The following is a 22,886-nucleotide window of genomic DNA, read 5'->3' on the forward strand; positions in this document are numbered from 1 at the left end:
TGACAACGAGAGGTATTCAAACAACATTCTGGACTGTATTTTCTCTTACCTTGTCTTTACTGTTGGCGACAAGGTGATATGGGGGTGTGCCAGTGATCGATGGATTGCAGATGCTCTGGGTCTTTGTCTAATTATGCTGTGACACTGGAGAAAACCCAGCTTAGAAGTCACACACATGGACACACACTCAGCACTCGCACTAAAGCCGGTTTTGAATTGCTCCTCTTTGAAATTACCATTTACTATTTTTACATTCACACTTCTAAGACACTCATCGTGCATAAAGAGGAGGATTTGTGCGCAGCCACCAAAAATGCATGACTTGTTTATTTTGAGGATAGGGCGGAAATCAAGGTGCATGCCATTTTCCTGACACTTGTAAATGCAATTGAAATACATTTGAATAATGGAGGATACTTACATACTCATGAGATTTGACTGGATTGCCTAAAGGCCCTCAATGTCGTGGGTCTGTCCTGTTGTAATGCCTCTCTAACATTACGTAGACGTGGACAGGTTTTAATTTTCCCCAATGCAGTTTTTGTTCTTGTTTGATCTTTTGTTTAATCATTTTTTGCCCACCTTCTTGTGGAATTATTTCATGCCTACGCCACATTGGTGGTCATTTGTGGTTCTTGGGAAATCGTATTGGGTGGTGCTTGATTTAAATCCCTAACATAAAGCACATCCTCCACACTTTATGAGTTTTCCTCTTTTATCTTTTCGATTAAAGGTAGTGTGGTCTCATGGCGAAAACATTTCCCCTGTCATATTCGGTCTGCAAAGACAAAACCTCCCTGGTGCCTGATGAAATAATTAGCCTACAAGTCCCGTGCACATGTGAAATAGACACGTTTTCTGTCTCGTGTCTGAGGCAAGTATATGTATTGCAGACAAGTACAGATGTGTCGATATTATGAGTCCTTTCCCCCATAAATAACTAGTCATTTAAAGAAACTGTGACACTAATGAGTCTTACAGGATTAAGTATTGTTATAATGTTTGGTTGCTGAAAAGAAAACGTTGCTACACTTTTGATTTTGTATATTTGTGAACATACAGTCAATTAATAATAAAATAAATCTGATGAACCTCTAAGAACATTGACTTTTGGTGGTGGATTTACAAACTCAACCCAGTGTACCGTTGATTTTCTTTGTCCAGAGGTGTCTACGTACTTCTCTTTTTAACTTTTGTGGTATACTGAACTTCATTAATCTTCCCAATTAAACCGTCAATACAATACTGTGTTCGGCATACTTAGTTTATGTGAGATCGCATTTGCATGATTGTCACGAATTGCCACTCTATATGCATACCCCAGGTGTACATCTTGTTTACATTATTTGTTTACTGTTGGCACGTGCTTCAAAACATCTTAACTGCCCAAAGCATCAAACTGTTAAGTGCAAACAACATGCTGATTTCATGTAAGAATAAAACAAAAACCCTGAGGTGAAAAAAACTTGAAGTGACATGAATGCAAACATGCATGAACCTTAGCAGACTTGGCCGACCATTAAACATTTTCCAGTAGATTATGTTTTGTTCAAAGCAAGTTACTGCACACAATATGCTAATCAGATAAGACAAAATAGAGTAGAGGATCATACCAGATATGTTCATGAGTGTTGATGGGAGCACAACTTTATGATAGTTAATCCTGCTGTTAGGACAAAACAAGCACTACTGTAAATCTCATATGTATGCTCAATGCTTTGTTTTTACTAGCATTTACCTAAAGAAGAAAACATAAAGAGCAGGGACTATGTGCAAAAAAAGCAATTGAATGATGATTAATTTTAATCCTGAATATATATTCTGATGTACCTTTCTAAGATATGTATTGTTAGGTTAAATCATTTGTTAGTATAATTTCATCATCCCATTGAATTATTTTCCTCCTCCTGTTTTTTTTTCCGTTTGTGGTGGAATAGCGGTATTGTATTACCAGCAGGCTTAACATAGCTCACAACATGCTTGTGCACTATATGTGGGAGGAATTGAATTCCAATGATAAACATTGTTTACCTACTGTAATAACAACATGTAAAAAAATGTACATCAAAGAGATTATATTAATCATCCACCTGTATGTATGACTTGGAAAAAGTACAAAAGAAAAATAAAATACAAGAAAATGAACAATTCCGTCACGACTATAAAGCGCAACCCACACCTGAGGCACATCTAGCATCATTCCCATGCAACAAAATTACAAATACATACCTATATTTCCCTCAAAGTATGCAATATAATTTGTCACACACAGTATGCCCACAGCCTGTGTCATTTCTTGGAATTGGCGCAATTAGACATTCAAATTTGCATGAATACCAGCATGATAAAATATAAATATGCATGAAACATTTCTGGAGACATGGAACCCTCAATACAGGGGAGCAGGAAGGCAATTAGAATGCAATAGCAATGCAGGATTTTGAGTGTGAAATAAAAGCCAAACAAAACATATATGTACAAGTCTCAGATACTGGAAAATCAGCATAAAAAGTGCATTGCAGGAATCCAGCCATGAAAGACTGCCTCAAATTGCCTATTCTGTAAAAAAAAGGTCCTAACTACCTTATTTATGATAACTAATTTTAAAGTTTAAACCTTGAAAGTCCAGTTCATCACAGGGGTCACTGGGGCCTCTCTATTTATTTTACTTTTTGAAATGCATTTATTTTTGCACAACAACAATGAATTGAGAGAGACTGAAAGAAAGAAAGCAATTGATGAGTTAAATAGGACCACCTAGACTCGGTATGGGAGTCTGAGGAAACCTGATTGGTTAAAAAGAGGAAAGGGTTGACAAGAACAGGTGGGAATTAAAACCTAAGCATTCAAGACAGGAACTAAAAACAATGGAAAACCAGACACTGGTGTCAGCCAGTACACCATCACTTAAAATGACTATGAGCCAACTCCAGTCCTCGAGGGTCCTTATCCAGTCTGTTTTTCAATATATCCCTCCTCTACCACATCCAAATGAAATGATCAACTCATCAGCAAGCTGCCGAGGAGCTCATTCTGATTAGGAGAGATACGTGGACAACAGACTGGAAAGGTCCCCTTGAGGACCAGAGTTCTTGACCCCTGCTAGAGGCAAATTCAATGACTTCTTTAGTGATCAGGGAAATATTAATCTGAGGCCTCCAAAAGCTAGTCAACTTAAGCAGTAGTCAGCCATTAGGTCTTGTACAGTAGCTTACAATTGTTCAAGTCCTGCAATTAAATAACAGCAGACCCTCTGAAATATTTTCTAGTATTTTTGAAAAGCTGTCTTCTGCACTCAGCTATCACCTCTCTGAACCTATTTTCCCGAGTTGCCCCTCATCTTCTTGTATGGTTTTCTTTCAAGAAGCCAGCAGGAATTCAATAAAAGATATATCCGATGATATGTACTGATTTATTGGCTGACTCATAGAAGAAGATGTAGAGGCCAGTGAATGTCAGCTAGTCCGAACTTAAAATCAAATTCAACAAACTCTCCCAGAGAAGTAGTTCTTTCAAGCAGCTATCCGTCAAAAGCGTTAACAAGTTGTTCAATCATCTTTCACGGTAGTTTAAAGGTCCATATTTTACCAGAAGTTGTCCAATTTGTGGCATTTGCACAAAAGTAAGGGCAATTTCCATTAGGATTTTCAGGAGACCTGATAAGGTCTAGCCATTTTAAAAACTGAACTTGAATTTGCTTGCATTGGCTTGAGCTTTTTCTAATTTGTCATAAGTTAAATCAAAAGAAAACTTTCGCCAATGTTGAACTAAAACCAGAGCTGTTGTCTTCCAAGAAAAACAAATCTTGTAAGAGCTCTGATTGATGATGTATTATTTATTAACTTGCCTTAAATTCAAAAACCACAACCAGTCATTACAAAAATTCATGTGCACATCTTTACTCATTCCCGATTCAATCAATATATCAAGAAGGCCAGTACTTATCAAACTTACTGCAGGTGCTCAGTTTCTCATATTTTCTTAGTGAATGTATAGAGAAGCTGATTATGAAGATATAGTACTTGGACATAGACCATTTTAAAAAAAGTATTAATCTGGTGAACTCCAAAGGTCACATTCCGTACAGCTATGTATAAAACATGCTCATAGAATCAACCTCATGTTCAAAGACCAACTTAAAAATATGTCTTTGTTTAATTCTAATAGCTCACACTTCAGTTTTGGAGTTTTCCCCTAAGTCTGTTTACCTCTAATAGAAATATCCTCGTTTTCATGCAATTTCCCTGCAGGAATCATTTAAGTTTTATCACACCTAACATAAAATACCTGCGGTTAAGCATGGAAAAACTCATCGTGACCCGCTGTTCTTCCCTGACAGTTTTAATCTGACAGCAGGGATGTCAAAGGTCTGTTAATGGCTTGACTTCCAGCTGCTGAAGTTTGTCCTACATGTCATCTCCTTCTCACTGAAGTGAAATAGTACAGTCATTAAAGGGCATGATTCACTTTTATGGCAAAGGCATGTCCTGCTCCAACTAAGATGTTTACTGCTTATGTTGATACTATCGATGATTTATACTAACGTTCACCCTGTCTAAAGAACAAAACTGTCTTGAGTGAAAGATTAAAGGGATTATGCAAATGTAAATACTAATACCCTTTGAATTCCCTCATGATCAAAAAGCACCATTTACATATGCACACACTCCAAACTGAGGATATTAAACCACACATTTATGTGATTTGTGTATTACAGCTGATATTTCAAAAATACATTCTGTAAAATAGTTTCAGGGCACACAAAATCCTGCCCTGTTTGGTTCAGGCTAAACTTATTAAGTTTGTGGTGCGCACCTTTTGGGTTAGTATGAATACAAACCAGCAAAGTATAGTGTGAAGTGGTCCAAGACGCCGACGGAAAGGTGGCCTTGGTTCATTTCTGATCGAACCGAGATGTGGATTGCTATTGGCTGGAAAAATGACTGCTCTTTGGTTTGAATCAGTTCTGAAATCACAGGCATAAAAAAGTGAACTATGGAATTTCAGTGTGAATATGCTGTGTTAGGGATGCAATTATAACAAAGTAAACTTGATTTTGTGCCCCAAAATAAGTTTTAGAGACTTCCTTTTCAATAAGGAAAAGGCCCAATAAGTTTTCTGTTCTTATGTATGTTGGAATAATATTGACAAAGGAAATCAACATGCTCTCTCGCGTCCTTGGTTTAAATATTTAAATGTCTGTAAAATTCCGCTCCAAGGTAAACATTTACATAGCGTTTGATAATTATTATTTGAACTAGCTAGCGATCCATTTCTACCTTCTGGCAGAGCCGCACACTGTTTACGCACGCTTAGGCCAGTCCATTGGCGAAACATCATCTGTCGCAGCAAGTATCACTTCAGTGGCTGCACAAAATTTTCATCAGTGTTAAAAAGGTGCTCGTGTCCTCACCTCCCATGGATAACACAGTCTGCAATGTCAGCCACTTTCAATCTCTTCATTTCCTGTTCTCTGACCTTGTGATTTCTGCCATGAACTTGTGTGAAAAATACATCTTGTATTTTGCTCCCAAAATGGCTTAATGTACAGTCTAGTAATATTATATCCACATTGGGGGCTGGTGTTGAATGAAGGTGCAAGGCTAATATTTTAGATTTTTTTTTAGTTCATAGACCCAATTCACATACTGTAAGCATAGCAGAGGCACACCGTTTATCAGGAAAATCATGAAACATAAAGTGAAAAAAAATAGGTCTACACCAAACTGAATCCTGCCTATATATATATATATATATATATATATATATATATATATATATATATATATATATATATATATATATATATATATATATATATGGCTAGAATGAAAAAATGCCCCAAAACGAAATTCAAAATTTTCTATAAATGTCAAAAAGAAAAGATGTATACCCTGAAAAACATATTCCTATATTATGTTCATTTGAGAAAAGTACATCTAGTTCCAGAAGGGTAAAATGGATGAGAACAAACTTTGTTTTTGGTTGTCATATTAATCAGCAATAAAAAAAACAAAAACTCTTCCACTATACTGCAAATTTAGCAACACCCAAGACACACTGGTCCCACCAGTGCTTACTTTTATTTACTCTGTACTTTACTCTTTTACAAGAAGTTGGAGTGTAAATATTTGGCAAAATCATACACTTCTGTCTGGATCAAACAGGTAGCTGTGGGGCAGGTGAGTGTACAGCAGTGATCAACTTGCTGCAGCACGTTCCCTGCAGGCCCATCCGACCTCCGCTGTGGCTTTGTGCCAGGAGCCTGTCTGGCTCGGCCAAGGCTGTGTAGTGCGATGCGGAACAGGATGCGGCTTGAGAAACCTGGTGCTTGTGGGCTGGCCGCCATTACTACCTGATTGGAGTTCTCTATACATTTGAGCATACTTAGCAGGGAGAATTAGCATTGTTGTCCTCATTTACCCTTAAAGTACCTCCACGTGACTCATCTGGCTCCTAATCTAATAGCGATGAGTACGATAGAGGTGTGGGATCGGTATGGATACACATAATGAGATCGGTAAAGCTTCATTTAAGCTCTATTTTATTTTGTCTAGCACGCCCGTGGATGAGTCGTTAGGATGTCGGCTTCAAAGATGGACACACAATCCCTTCAAATGTGTAATAACTTCTGGGTGAGGTGACAGGTAATATGAAAAGACGTTGGGCGGTGATCTGCCTCCTACTGGCTGACTGAAGGTAAGTGAAAGACAGTGAGAGGTAAGTGATCCGCTCGGGGGGTGATGCGATGTATCCATCACGGCAGAATGCCAAATTAAGAGTCTGAAATTATTTTCACTTATTTGGGTCTTTTACCGGGAAAACGCACCTTATGGAGAAGCACCACCAATTTCGTCATACGCAGTTTCTGGGTATGATGACAATTAGGCTTTTGTCGAGTCAATGATGATGACAAAGCCTATTTCCGATTATTAAATGGGTTCGATACCAGGTCCGAAAATTCCTGTGTGGAGTTTGCATGTTCTCCCTGAGCACGCGTCGGTTTTATCTGGGTACTCTGGTTTCCTTGATTTGGTGCTAAAAGATAACATTTGTTAAGTAAAGCATTGCCATTTCTGTTTAGTCTACAGCACATTTTGAGTTTTGATTGGGCAAAGCAATGATCTTCCACAGGCTGTGTGGCTGCTCTCCACAGGCTCCACTTAAGTGTGACATTGATATTATGTTTATTCATTCATTTTCCATACCACTTACCCTCACAGGGCAGTGCTGGAGCTCATCCCAGCCAACTATGGACACCAGGCAGGAGACACCCTGAATTGTTGACCAGCCCATCACAGGGCACAAGAAAACGTACAACCATTCACACTCACAGTTATACCTAAGGGCAATTTAGAATGTTCAACCACCTGTACCAACTCTCCTCTAATCTGATTTCTCTGTTGCTCTCATTTTTACTTCAGCTTTTTTTGCCTACTTTAACTTTGGAGTACCTGCAACATTCCTTGTAATAAAACAAGCAATAAAACGTAGTTATGTGTGCATGATGAATGTATGGATGATAGATTGATGGAAGAGACTATGACTTCAGACTTGGTAAAAGTCCACAAAGATATTATTTTTTGTTTTGTGTGTGCAACATTGCAAATAAGCCTTCTGCAATCACATTCTAATACAAAATTTTGCATGTGTATGCCTGATCTTTTTATGTAAATGTAGAAACGCATGTGTTTTTCATATCACGGGTGAGGTGTTATGTAAAGAGCTTCATTTAGAAGAGGCAGTGCAGGATGAGAAAGAGTGGGAAGAATGTAAAAGTAGAAGGAGGAAATGGAGACAATGATGAAAATCTGAGAATAATTGAAATACTACTTTTAGATATATCTTCGCTTGAAGGTTTGTGATCCGCTTGGTTTTCTAAAACATCACAAACCAAATTATACCCGCAACTGATTTGAAACCTGTTCATTGTAATGTAAAATATTATTTTCTAATTATAAATGATTGGCCATAGCCCAAAGCATACAGAAAGCATTCATCCATTCATGTTCTGTACCGCACCTCCTCACAAGGGTTGCTGGAGCCTATTATAGTGAACTTGGTGTGAAAGGCTTATGACACCCTAGACTGGTCACCAGTCAGCTGTAGAGGAAAACAGAGAGACAGACAACCAATCACACACCCAATCATACCACCGCCAAGCAGGAATCGACCCCAAGCTTACCCACACTGAAGTCAGGCAAGTGAACTATAGAAAGCTTGTAGTAACTTAAAGTCTTATTAATTCTAATAATGTACAAAATCGTGTTAACATTGAGTAGGTAAAATTTGTTGCATAAAGATGAACATAAGAAAACGGGATACGAGCATCTCGCATCAACATAATCCCCCATATTCCCACCTGCCGCTAATCCTTGTTGCCTAATTTTGTATCAAAGTTAATTCCGATTATTTGTGCTTAAAAGTAAGCATAAGCCACGTCCCCCCAGTTAATTACAACAAAAATAATGCCCATTTTATTACATATGCTATACATTCTATTATTAAATGCATTATATATACTATTATTATTACGCAGGGCCAACATAGGGGTCATGGGATGTGTTACACAGCATGAGTGGTATTCACTTATGTATTTGAGAGACAATGAATTCATGAAACAAGCACAACGTCCAGGAGGACCGTTGTTTCTGTGGTATGTCTTATGTTGGAAAATCTGACTATAAAGTTGAACTTGACTTAGCTTCATTTTACGAGCTTGGTTGTGGAATGGATTATGTTTATATCATCAAGACATAAAAACAAAAATACATGACAATGAGCTTCCAAAACTTACACCTGAAGCCAAGAATGGCGAACCCATGGAATAGAATAATGTCACACAAAAAGGTTGAAGATTCCACAGCATGTTAAAGACAATTGCTAGATGTATAAAAATGTCCAGACTGCACAAGCACACTGTTGCTAAGTGAGCATGCTGGCGAAATGGAAAAAAAAATCAAACAGTTGGATCAAAAAATGGAATGTGATTTTTCCTCTGTTTCAAATTGCTGTTTTGTGTATGGTGCCTTATCTCCACACAGGAAACCAGTGTGGGCTGTAAACACTCTGGGCTATTCCGGCTTTCCTCTTGTATCGGTACTGTAAGCATGCGTGTGTGTGTATGTGTGTGTGAGCATGTGGGTGTGTGCAATGATTCGCCCGAAAGAGTGTGTATTGTGGTGTGGGTGTTTGCCAAAGAGATGTGAGCAGGTCTTTTCTAAAGCAGGGGTAGAAGAAAAGATCAAGAGAGGCTTCGTCACTGAAAAAGATACAGTGGCTTCTCAATCCAGAATTTCAGAGATATTTTACACTCATATGCGGATGGGTTATCGTTTTGCTTCTCATTGTGAAAAACGTAGCTGCTTGTAACCCAGGCTTTGCTACGTTTGTGTACGTTTCATGCAATGGCCCAACTTCATTGGGGTCTAAAGCATAAAACACATGCTAAATTAATGATGCAAATATTCATCTTCAATAGGGGAGAATTTAAATGCCTTTTGAAAGCATTTTGTCCAATAGGCAAAGAAAGAAAATGAATGAAGGCAAGAACATTGATGCGCGAGTTGACCTACAGCATATAAATGCAGGAAAGAAAACATAAATACTGGTGTTGAGAGGTGGTGCATTGAAAATTGGTGGGGAGATAAGGCAGGTTCCATTGGGCAGTGAAGTAGTGGAAGAGTGGATTTGAATTGCAGGGGTGTAGGGGTATTGAAGGAAGCGCAAAAGCTTTTACAAGCACCATCAGGGAGGCTCTGGATATATCCCCCCTTAACAAAGCAGGATGAACATGTGGGAAAAGAATTGCACTTCAAAGTATTAACTCATCAGAGAGCTTTGTGTGTGTCTGAACATTCAGCACACTCGCAGCCTGCTTCATTAGGTGCTGCACTAACCTGATGTAATCACATTGAATGCACAAAAATACATCTATGTTAAAAAGTTTTTTTTTCTGAATTCATTATACACAGCACTGTGGAAAAGTAGCAGCTTCCTTCTAAAATTTATATAACTGCATAGTTTTCTCTAATTTTCTGTTCTCGTTCCCTCTCAATGTTTAGAATATGGCTTTGTAACCAATTCTAAACCAATAGATGTCATTTACTTTTTTAGCTTTTGTTTTCGATTACGGTATCATAGTTGCATATGTCCATACCAAATATTTGATTGTTCGTGAATAACTTGAAGTACACGTTGAAATATCTGCACCAAATGATAAAAGTCTTTGCCGCCTTTGGTGCTACTTTCATTTGGATGATAAGTGGGTGTTCACTTGTATGTTCAAAGGTACAGAAAAGTCTGTGTGGGTGCTGTACGGAGCACAATCTCTCATTTTGAAAAGTGCCCCTACTTTTTGTCACTTCCATTTCAGTTCACTTCTAAGTGTTTTCACACAGTTTGCCTGTGTTGCCGTTATAATGTTTGGTCTAACCGGAAATTATTGAATTGGAGTGACAGATAGAAGAGCAGGGGGAACTTTGTGCACATCCATCACACACAGTGATATTCTTATTGTTTTAGCTCTTTAAAGCAGTATCTCAATGATGTTAAAAATACAATTGCATGCCTCATAGGTATGGAACCCCAACAACGTGTCAGTGAATTGTAGGCGTTTTATCCCTCAAACAATTCTTCCCACTAAAATCCATTGGTAGTTTCAAAGTGAGTTCCATTTATTCATTTTCAACACCACTTGGTCTTGATGCTGGAGTTTATCCCAGGTGACTTTGGGCGAAAGGCAGACGAGACCGTGACCAGACGTTTGGTCCCCGGACGTTTGGTCGCGGACGTTTGGTCGCCCAGACCCAAACAACCGGCGACCAAACGTCCGGCGACCAAAAGTCTGGTGACAAAACAAGGTAAAACAACACGGTCTACGCATCAATAAAAGCCAACAATGGCCCTGAGCAGTTTCACTGAGCGGACGTGTGAGTGCATAAGAGTTTGTATGTACATGAGTTGTCCCCTTAGGAAGGGACGTCAGTCAGGGTCTTAACAAGTTCTCCAACAAAACGCAATAAAAGTACAGGAAATTTGGAGCTTTTCTTTAGCCTAATAATTAATAGGGCATTAAGTATGACTAAATAAAAATTCACAGTTTGTATTTAGGGAATTTGAGCAACGATTTAAATGGTAATTATCAATAACCTTCCGGGCGACCTAAAGACTGGCGACCAAAAGATCGGCGACCAAAAGATCGGCGACCAAAAGATCGGCGACCAAAAGATCGGCGACCAAAAGATCGGTGACCAAAAGATCGGCGACTAAAAGACCGGCGACCAATCGACCGTGTACCCAAACTACCTATGGGTCACAGGGAGAAATCACAGCTGTTGGTGCCTAATAATTAATAGGGCATTAAGTATGACTAAATAAAAATTCACAGTTTGTATTCAGGGAATTTGAGCAACGATTTAAATGGTAATTATCAATAACCTTCCAGGCGACCAAACGTCCGGTGACCAAAAGTCTGTCGACCGAAAGTCCGGCGACCAAAAGTCCGGCGACCAAACGGCCGAGTACCGATGAGACTGGTCGCCAGTCAGTCATAAAGCACATTTAGAGACAGAAAACCATACATACTCCCAAATACACTGCCACCGAGTAGGAATTGATCCCATGCTGCCCGCATTGAAGTCAGGCAAATGAACCACTGCTCCATTGGGTTGCATTACCTAAAGTTAACAAATTCAATTCACCAATAGGTCTTATGTAACATCTTAACAAATGTCAAGCATGAATTTAGAATGGTATTCTGTCACCTCAGAAAAGGCTGTTCAATTATTTAAGTTTTTAAAGAAAAGTTAAGAAAAAAAAGAACATCATTTAGCTCATGTACGCTGTTTTAACTTAGCTTTATAGGGAGTGGAGAAATTGATGAAAAGAATTACATGTCAAAAGATATCACTGACACTTGTGGTTCAAATAAAAAGGCTTTTAATAAGGCTGCATTTTATTTGCATAACAATGAGCAAAGGTTTAATAACGGTGGGGCTTCCCATTGTATGTGAAATATCATTCTCTGAGTCTGTAGTTCTGCTAGCAAGGTTGAGCTTTCATGTGTTGGTGTGAAAATGTGTGTCTGTTTCCAAGAATATGAAAATGAAATCCTACTGTCGAAACAAATTAATTCAATTCATGCTTCTCATATGGCAGGCTGCTGTGTGTTTTATGGTAAAGGATATTTTTAGTGGGTGACGTCAACTTTGACTCTTTCAATTGGGGAACGAAATGCTGTGTATTATGAATCAACATATGAAAGGATTAATTTGCATAATTCAAAGCGTAAAACACATGTATCTGAGTTTTCTTACCAATCCTTTTTTTCACTTTGCTTTTCACGGCTAAACCAGTGTGTTGGGTGCATGCTTAGTCAAGATTCCTCAGAGATGAATAAAGAGATGTTCTGATATGTATACATACAAACAACAATATTTTCAAGAGCATGCCTTCATTTTTACATGGGAATTAGAGAACTTCTGTGATACATGAGTTCCGCTTAGTCTTAAAACAAAAGTCCACTGTCAACATTTAAGACAGACACGCAATAACGCAATTTGCATTGACTTAGGAGGATTAGTTTTCTTTCTATTTAAATAATGCTCAATGAATAGCATTGAATCTAATTCTGCGTTCAATAAATAAACCTAAATATAGCATTTTGTGCGCCTTATTTATGTTGGCACCTCTACTTACAAATTAATTGGTCACAGAAGTGGTTTTGTAACTTGAATTTTTTTGTCATTAGAGACACATTTTTCATGTAAAAGCCCTAACCTGTTCTAAGGTCCCCCAAACTACCCGTGTGCGGTCGATTGGTCGCCGGTCTTTTGGTCGCCGTCTTTTGGTCGCCGGTCTTTTGGTTGCGGTCTTTTGGTCGCCCAGACCGCAACAACGGGCGACCAAAAGACCGACAACCAAAAGACCGGCGACAAAACAAGGTAAAACAACACGGTCTACGCATCAATGGTTGTGAGTGTATAAGAGTTTGTATGTACATGAGTTGTCCCCTTAGGAAGGGACATCAGTCAGGGTCTTAACAAGTTCTCCAGAAAAAAACAATAAAAGTACGGGAAATTTCGAGCTTTTCTTTAGCCTAATAATTACTAGGGCATTAAGTATGAGTAAATAGTAATTCGCAGTTTGTATTTAGGGAATTTGAGCAACGATTTAAATGGAAATTATCAATAACCTTCCGGGCGACCAAAAGACTGGCGACCAAAAGATCGGCGACCAAAAGATCGGCGACCAAAAGATCGGCGACCAAAAGATCGGCGACCAAAAGATCGGCGACCAAAAGATCGGTGACCAAAAGATGGGCGACGAAAAGACCGCCGACCAATCGACCGTGTACCCAAACTACCTATGGGTCACAGGGAGAAATCACAGCTGTTGGTGTTAACTTTGTTTATGCAGTGCATGTCACACAGGTCAGTGTTGCGTTGAAGAAAAATTGGTGATGTTTGCAACTAAGATATCTTTTAGAATCTAATTAATTAATTAATTAATAATCTTCAGGTAAACACCCTTCTCAAACATTCATCCACACCTTTCTTTCTCCCTAAACTAATTTCAACTTCCACTACAGTATGTACTTCATCTACTTTCTGCTGCATTGCTGTTTTTCTATATTCATTGCAAGCTCAGCTGTCCGGCAGGGCAACTTGCTGTTTTAGCTTTCAGCTCACTTTGCTCTGTCATGCATTTTCTATTTTACTTTTCTTTATATTCATCCATCTTTTACTTCGGCCTCTAGCATGGCTCTAAAAGCAGAACTGGGCAGTCAAAGACTGATCTTTCTGTAGTTATATACGGAAATACAAAGAAGGAAAATATATTGAAAAAGAAAAATTGGGTAGGAAATAACAACAGAGGCAGTCCATCACCAATTTCAACTATACTTCAATTGCAATTCACAACACACAGTGTTTTTCTTTCTATGAAGCGTGGTATTGCTTCAGAAAAAAAGATGGATTGCTTTAACAATGGGAAAATTGCCTCTACAACATGTTGCCGTATCTATGAAGGACATTTTGAAAGTGTAAGACCACATCGTATTCGCAAATGTTTTGTATTCAGTATTTATTTTGTACAAGATGGATAGTCTCTAGCACCCCCAAAGCCCTAAAGAGCATAAGCACTGCAGGCTGGGTTGGTATAATGTTACAAAGTTTCTCAGCATAAACATTGGTACTTGCAACTACAGTATAACCGTTTGGAAATAGCAAAAGCAAACTACTGGTGTACTAAGTAATAATCGGGATAATGGGTAGATAAAAAAACTGGCAGTTGTTAAAACATACTTTGTAACGGTGAGGAAGGCAATAACAAAAATAATACTTACAACAACCTCGATAAAACATGAGTGAATGGAACCAAACGTATTGGACTTTTCCTCCTCCGAACTGCGTGGGTTTTTGCCGGTTAGTCTGATTTCCTCCCACATCCCATAAAAGTGCATAGTAGGCTAGTTGAACGCTTTAAATTGTCCCTAGGTATGAGTGTGGCATGGATGGGTTATCGTCTCATTGTGCCCTGCGATTGGCTGGCAACCAATTCAGGATGATCAGGAAAGGCTCCAGCACCCCGGCGACCTGTGCCGCTTTGCCCATGAGTTCATTCTTAAAATACATTTTAATTTTTTATTAGTTTGTTTTTCCCTGATTCAGATATTCTAACAAAAGTGGAATGATTTCAAGTTGGCCCATGTTTTTTTTCAGGGCAAAAAAATGTGGACATACTTGATCTATTTTTTTTTTACATTTTAAGGCTATGAAGAAAAAAAGTATCTCCAAATTACTTCAATATTATATGGCAGAGCAGTATGAGAAGACAAAATGTGACAAAAGGAACATCAGTTGATCAATAGTGGCTATCAACAGTGATGAAGTCGGGGAAGGCAGACCAGCATACACTTTCTCTTATCTTTTAAGAATAATTCCTAAATCTAATTTCTGTTTCATTGTAATGTGTCCCCCAAATAGTCTTCTCTCTAAATGGATCAACGTGATTTATGACTCCTATGTGTATCAGAGAGAGTCAGATATCCTTTAGCTCTGTTTTTTCTCAACTGAGATCAAAATATGGCCACGGTGAAATGTTCAGATCTTTCATGATCATAGCTGACCTACTTCTTAAAATAATAAAAAGTACAGTAACCAGCCATTTTGTACAGCCAAACAAACAAACAAAATACTAATACAATTTATTGCTTTGTTTTTTGGTTTAATACGCAACTGCCTATGCAGTGTCTTTTTGCAGTCATATTGCATTGTGCTCATTCCTTTGTTAGGCGAGGATCAAAACTGAGTGGAACGGACATGGTAGACCAGTAGATGAGATAAAGTATATTTTATAGGTGCTTGGTGGGCTCGTGATGGCAAAATAGCATACCTGCAGTATCTGATGCTGATGATTGGATGCCTCATCTAATCAGCATCAAGAAGATGCCAAATACCAATTGAGAGTCTCAGATATCAGCAAAAGATTTAAGTTAGGGTCAATTTCCAACAAATGTGAAAAACACAGGTTTAAAATTTGTAAAATAAGACAAAAAAAATATGATTTAGATATGAAAGTAATATTAGAGATCCTTTTATTATTTGGCTTTGTCACGCTTTCAAACTTGCTCTAATGCTTATGTTGCTGCAGAAAAAACTGCCAATGAGTGAAAGCTACCTATGATATCACCTTTTTATTATCACTCTCGAATGAAAATGTTTAAGTTTAGATTGGGAAAGAATCAGCGGACAAAACGAGTTTTAGTTGTTTTGTGTTATCCTGCAGACATTACTTATTGTTTAGTTTCCAGACCTGACTGAGTTTCCCAATCCTCGCGTTTGCTGTTTTTTATTATTACCCATTCTGTTCTCTTGGGTATATAATTTTAAATATTTATATTTCATTCATTCATTTTCTGAACCCTTTATCTTCACAAGGGTTGCGGGGGACACCCTGAATTTGTGGCCAGCCAATCGAAGGTCACGAGGAGAAGGAACAACCATTCATGGTATGCTTTGTAATGTGAGAGGAAACCGAAGTACCTGGAGAAAACCCACACAAGCCCAGGCAGCATATGGAAACTCCACACATGAGTACCGGCCTGGATTCGAACCCGGGACCCCAGAACTGTGAAGCTGACGTGCTAACCACTTATCTGCCAGGCTGCTATATTTTTTTATAATCCTCTCGAAATCTTTTTGCCACCTTTTCCTGACACCGCTACATTTGCCAATAAAAGAAGGTAGATGACTTTAAACCTGTGTAAAAGAAATTCACCAATGGTGACATTCCTTCTCTTTCTTGAAAATGTCACACCAGAGGCAGTGACTCTTTTTTTGTGTGTTTGTTTGCTTAGAATCAATAGGAGCATCTAAAATCCGAAACACAATGTTTAATGCTTACGAAAACAGAGATGTTAGCATGTCCCAGATATGTCTCTCAGTCTTTAGACGACATTGTAGGATTTTTTTTTCTGCGCTCAGTGGGCATTATGCTTTATTTTCATTGCAAAAGCTTTATAAGCCAGACACAAGGGAGAGCAGAAACAGCGTTAAAATCTGTCTCAATGATTTGAGCGTCAATGCTTTTAGAAATACTTCAATGACTATTTCCACCTTTGTGCAAGCTAAAAACTGTTGATCATTGGTATTCTGAGAGCCCTTTTGTCCAAAGTGTAGTAATTAAATATAGCAGATTTTTTTTGGGGGGGAAAACAGTGTATTTAGAAGGGCATGTTCACTGGTATGTTCAGCTCGGTACGTGGCTATGTTTCAAGACATCAGATTACATTTTATGATCAATTATGAATCTGATACCAATGATTCTGATAGTGTGATGTAATCATCATTTCAACAGTTTAAAGTCACAAAGCAGTCTGTTGTGTTGCCTTTACTATGTAAATGAAGGTGTTAATTCAATGCTGAGGACAGCATGTTTGATAGTTGACTTGTATTCATCAGTGGAATTTGTTTTTGCATTTGGTGTAGGCATGATCTTTAATTGGTATTATGATAAAGATATAACCTCTGGGAAATCAAGACCTCCATGATTGCCAAGTATGATGCCAGCCCAATGCCAAATGATACGTATATTAACAAGTCAATGAGGCTCATTTTCAATTTAATGCCAAAGGAATACTTTATCTTGACAGAAGCAAGTAAGTTTGACTTGCTTGCCAGATCGTAAGATTTCTCATTTTAAAATGAGACAAGTAAGTTTGACCTGCTTTTCAGAGGTGTTCAATTAACAAATATCCAATACCAAACAACTGATTTATGTGTTCAGATACTCGAATGTGTGTGTCATTTTGATTGTCCAAAGCGCCCTCTACTCTCTAAATAGCTTGCAGAGTTCTCTTAGTGCTAATTAGAATTAAAAACAGCAATGAGTGTGCATGTGTCAAAGCAAGTGAGGGAAAACAAAATGTTAACCACAGACGAAGGCAATTAAGCCCCCTTTCACATGTCTGCTTATGGCCTGTTTTAAGTCCTCTGTTTCTTGTTCTGCATCACCAATTTCTTGTCTTCATTCTATCTGTGACTGAAAAATCTTCACTTTATCCTCCATAACAAATAAATCCACACAAAATGATTCAGACAGATTTATATTCAAAAGGATGGTGGGTGGTTGATTGGTTCGAATAGCAGTTTAACAAATTAAGAAGAATACAAAAGACAGTCAATTTGCCAGATCGTAAGATTTAGTCATTTTAAAATGAGGCAAGAAAAGGTTAGCAGTTGGAATGTTGGGTTTAATAGAAAATAATATTTTACCGGCATCTACTTTGCACATGCACTAAAAAACACCACAAGGCAGCCAAAATGTATTTATTCTTTTTTACATTTTAACTCATTTGCTGTCATTATGTCAGTAAAAGGCAGATCCAATTGACTGGGAGGGTGGAAGCGAATGAATGATGTATATTCATTTATTCATTCATTCATTCATTTTTTAATGCTGCTCAATCAAACTGGATTGGAAGTCTATTGCTGTCAATGGCAGTCAAATAGGATCACTCAATGTGAGCCTTTACGGTTGAAATGGATTTGAGGTCTACAATTGTCAATAGCAGTGAAAGAGTTGAGGGCTAGAAACAACAGTTAATCCTGAGGTATATTGCAAAAAATTCTCCACTGTGACAGCAGCAATTTGGGAGAAGACAGCCTTAAGATGAGTGAATAGTAAGTTCTCAGAATGGCTGAAACATTAATTGCTAGCAAAAATTCGCTTCTCTGAAGGGAAAAATTAATCATCAGCAACTTCAGGAAAATACCGTATGTTATACTAGTTATTTTGAAGAGGATGTTGATGAGGAAATGAATGGACTGGCACTATTGAGACTAACAAAAATATTGACCTTTTAGACAGGAGACTAACAAGACACTATCACACTGCACCTACACAATCAAGTGAAGGGAATTAGCAGATTAGTAAACATATTCACATACCTGTCAACCTCTGCCGATAACTGCCCTTATAAATGATTATGATTCCCCTTACAAACCCCAAAAAAACCTTACAAACACTGTACGACTCGTAGGGCACAGACAACCATGTACACTCACACCCATACCTCTGGGCAATTTATAGTGTCCAATCAGCCTACCATGCATGTTTTTTGAAATGTTATGATCCCCCGTTATAATTTGACAACTGTCTCTTTCCGTTTGGATTGTCTCTGCTTCCTCGGGTTCCCAGGACCAGATCCAAAATGTTTTCTGCATCATTGAGTACTTGGCCTGTCTGGTAGACTCTTTCGAGGAACAGCATGATACCAGGGTGAAGAAAAGGGCAGGCAGTATTGACAGTGACCTTTTACATCTATTTAGCCATCTGTTCAAGAGTTTTCACTTTTGAATTGACATCCTCAATCATCTGCACTGGCTATAACTTGCTGCAGCTGTCAATCATTCTTTCATTTTTTTAATTACTTTTTATTATTTTTGGAATGTATTCCAGCTAACTACGAGCACCAGGCGGGGTGGTGATGGCCAGCCAATCACAGAGCACAAGGAGACGGACAACCATTCACCCTCACACTCACAACTAGGGGCAATTTAGAGTGTTCAAGCAGCCTAGATGAAACCCATGCAAGCCCGGGGAGAACATGTTAACTCCACACATGAGGACCAACCTGAGATGGAACGTTCAGCCCCAGAACTGTGAGGCCAACGGGCCGCCTAGCTGTCAATCATTGAACCACGTGTTTTATTTTTATTTTATTGTTCTTATTGTGTGAGCCTCTTGGTAGTCAAAAGCTGGCCAAACCACGTTGCTGTTGTATATAAAACAATGTGATCGTGGTGTAATTGATATGGGCACGGGCAAATCGATAATTTAGGGCAAATGATTTGGGAGTAAACACTTTTATGAGCAGTTTATCATCATCTCACAGTAATTTTATTTCATTGCAGTGGCCACACTGGCAGACTGTGGTCTGGTGTAAACACCATAACTGAAAACCATGAGTACCCAAATATTTAAATGCCCGCTGGCAACAGAGAAAAAAAAAGAATATTGTCACACTGCGTACCCTGTTTAGCAAGACAGACGATAAGTCGGCACCATTAAAAAAGGAGTTCATAATAACCACAGGTGACTTAAAAATTCTAATTATTTGTGTAAAATAGTTCACAAGCATTATGTTGATGATTACAATGTCACTCTCAGCCTCAGGCCTCTGATTCATACAATTGTTTTCCCACATAGTCCCTTAATGTTTATCTCCCAAACCTGATATATTTTCAGGATTTTCTGCATCAGTGATTTAACAATCATGAGCGATGATCTTGGATGCTGCGGGAAAGTAGTCAATTTTGCTGAATTAGTTTGCTTAAAATGGAGAAAAAATGTTGATAGATTTCAATATATATATATATATATATATATATATATATATATATATATATATATATATATCTATATCTATATATATATATATATATATATATATATATATATATATATATATATATATATATTGAACTCTATCAACATTTTTTCTCCATTTTAAGCAAACTAATTGTTTGCTTAAACAATTAGCAAATATATATATATATATATATATATATATATATATATATATATATATATATATATATATATATATATATATATAAATATATATTTATACTTATACTTATGCCACAGACATGTAGAAAATTCACATTAACTACATATGCAGTAGAAGGAACAAAACAGCTTTCCACTTGTTGTCATTGATATTATAGAAAATGTGATGCCTACCAAAATGCTTATGTTCGACCTAGCGAGGCTAGAAGTACCTATCAGACAGAGTGGGGGGAATAGAGAGAGAGACAGGGAGAGATAGAGAGAGACGGGGGGAGATGGAGAGGGAGATGGAGAGGGGGAGGGAAAGGGAGAGGGAGAGCGAGTGAGAGAGAGAGATTGAGAGAGAGAGACAGACAGAGAGAGAGAGAGATAGCGAGAGAGAGAGAGAGTGAGAGAGAGAAATTAAGAGAGAGAGAGAGAAAGAGAGAGAGAGAGAGAGAGACAGAGAGAGAGAGAGGGGGAGAGAGAGAGAGGGAGAGAGAGAGACACAGAGAGAGAGAGAGAGAGAGAGAGAGAGAGAGAGAGAGAGAGAGAGAGGGAGGGAGGGAGACGGAGAGGGGAGGGACAGGGGATGTAGAGGGAGAGGGAGGGAGAGAGGGAGAGAGAGGGAGGGAGGGAGAGAGAGAGAGAGAGAGAGAGAGGGGGGAGGGACAAGGGATGGAGGGAGATGGAGAGGGAAGGAGAGAGGGAGAGGGAGAGAGAGGGAGGGAGGAGAGAGAAATGGTGGGAGGGAGAGAAAGGGGGGGAGAGAGATGGAGGGAGAGAGGGAGAGAGAGAGGGACGAGAGAGAGGAGATAAAGATAGAGATGGAGGGAGGGAGAGATAGAGAGGGAGAGATAGAGAGGGAGAGATAGAGAAGGAGAGGGAGAGATAAAGAGGTAGAGGGAGAGAGGGAGAGGGGGAGAAGGGGAGCGGGGGAGAGGGAGAAAAAGGGGAAGAGAGGAGAGAGAGATGGAGTGAAGGAGGGCGAGAGACAGAGAGCGAGAGAGTGAGAGAGAGGGGGGATTGAGGGAGGAAGAGAGATAGAGAGAGAGTTTGTTGGCATGTCGGGTGGGAAACTCTAATCTATTTTATAACGGTGTATCGCCCATTAGATTTGCATGGTTTGCTTGGAAAGATATGGCAATGTAATGCTGCCTTTTCCAAGTTGCTTTACTGAAATACTGAGGAGCTCTGCAGCCTTGACCAGCCTGCCTTTTCAGCTGTTGCCTGCTTCATTGCTTTTGTGGGCCACAGTTGACTATGTGGTCCAAAGAATATAGAATTGTCTAATAAAGTATTGTAAAACCAAATGAAGGGATGGGGGGAGTTCAAGGGGCAGTCATTTAGAGTGTCAACCATCTGTCAACCACTATAAAGCCTTGTTTGCATGGTCTGTTAAAACAACTGATTTGAAGCAGTTATTCTTTATACAGTAATGGTCCCTCACGGGTTTATAACGTTTTGCAACCAAAAGGGGGCAGCACAATGGCACTTTTTCCTCCTACAACCCACGTACAAAAAGCATCTCCTCTCTCCTCTAAGTTGCTCTGCAACGTTTGAGGTCAAAATGATGAATAATAATTTTACGTGTAAAAAAGCGTTTGGGAAAAAAACAACAATGCAAAACCCTAGCAATCCCTATCAGTCGGTTTGTTGTGGGTAGGGATGCCCTATCTTTTAAAGTATTCATAAAAACAATTCGGTTGCAGTGAACATAAAATGTCACATTTAAATTCTTATTTCATGGTGCCTTTCTGCGGAGTTGAAGTTATTTAGGATTGGCAAAAGGAGGAGAGAGATGATGATGAGGAGGAGGTGAGGAGAAAGAGGGGGCGGCACATTCCTTCACTGGGAAAAGTGGAGTTGATCTGTCACATAGTCACTGGAAGAGGTCTGTTGTGTGGTCGGAAGCGAAGACATCCATCCTCTCAAAATCTCTCAGCATCATCAGGACAAAAGATGTGACTCGAGGCTTGTTAACATTTTTTTTTCCTTGCAAAAGAGCGCCCAATCCAGTGAAGGGCAGAAGACTGCTAATCGGGGGTTTCAGATGCGCTTCTTGGAGGAATTTGGAAGAAAATGGTAGAAAAAGCGGACAAATCGTCTAAAGCAGAAAACTTGGAGGTGGACATGGTTGAACGTGTTTTTGGAATATACATTGGGAGGCGCACGTTTGCATGAAACGCCACTTTTCACCAGGATTTCATTTTGGCATGTTTGGGATGTTACGGACAGAATTGAAGACGACTCTTATAATAAATTGCCCAATTTATTGGCAGTCAATTATCACTTGACTCTAAGGACGTGGTAAAAAAATACGCATGGAGAATGATTGACTCAAAGTTCTATATTGCGAAAATCCCTAGCTTCATTGCTCTGTATGGACATTGATTTTTTTTTATTTGTGTACGCCTCACACTGAATGCATTTTGGATGCGTAAAAGTGGACGGACGGCTACATGGTAATGCGCGGACACAGACGGATCCAAGGGAAGATTGCATGAGGCTTTATTCATTTTGAACCCCTATATTTTGAACCTAGAAAGTTCGCTTTTTTTTGGTCAGAGGAAAGCGAGCGTCTGGAAGGAGAAACGCTTGACTGCAGCGTTGAAAAGAGAGGAGAGGTTGGATTATTTTTATATGTGATTGTCCTCGTTACCTCCATAACATTGACGGTTTTTTTTTGGACGCCGGACTTGCAGGTAAGATGCTGTCAAGGAGCAATTTTACGCGTGGCTTTCGTGTGTGGGGGGGCTACTTGGCAAGTTTATGTGTTGGGGGCGCGCGGATGTGTGCGTCATGGCCGGTAAAGTGGGCATGCATGCATT

General features: G+C 38.9%; 1 protein-coding gene across 3 annotated transcripts in view; it reads left to right on the forward strand.

Moving 5' to 3' along the window:
- Positions 1-21,928: 21,928 nt before the first annotated feature.
- The window catches only part of LOC144082868 (X-linked interleukin-1 receptor accessory protein-like 2), a 181,180-nt gene continuing 180,222 nt past the window's right edge, over positions 21,929-22,886 (forward strand). For all 3 annotated transcript variants that reach the window (XM_077610328.1, XM_077610330.1, XM_077610329.1), the window contains exon 1: positions 21,929-22,760. The gene's annotated coding sequence lies outside the window, so the exon portion shown is untranslated. The remainder of the gene's footprint in view (positions 22,761-22,886) is intronic.

The sequence above is a fragment of the Stigmatopora argus genome, chromosome 9 (assembly GCF_051989625.1).
Source record: "Stigmatopora argus isolate UIUO_Sarg chromosome 9, RoL_Sarg_1.0, whole genome shotgun sequence".
NCBI lineage: Eukaryota > Metazoa > Chordata > Actinopteri > Syngnathiformes > Syngnathidae > Stigmatopora > Stigmatopora argus.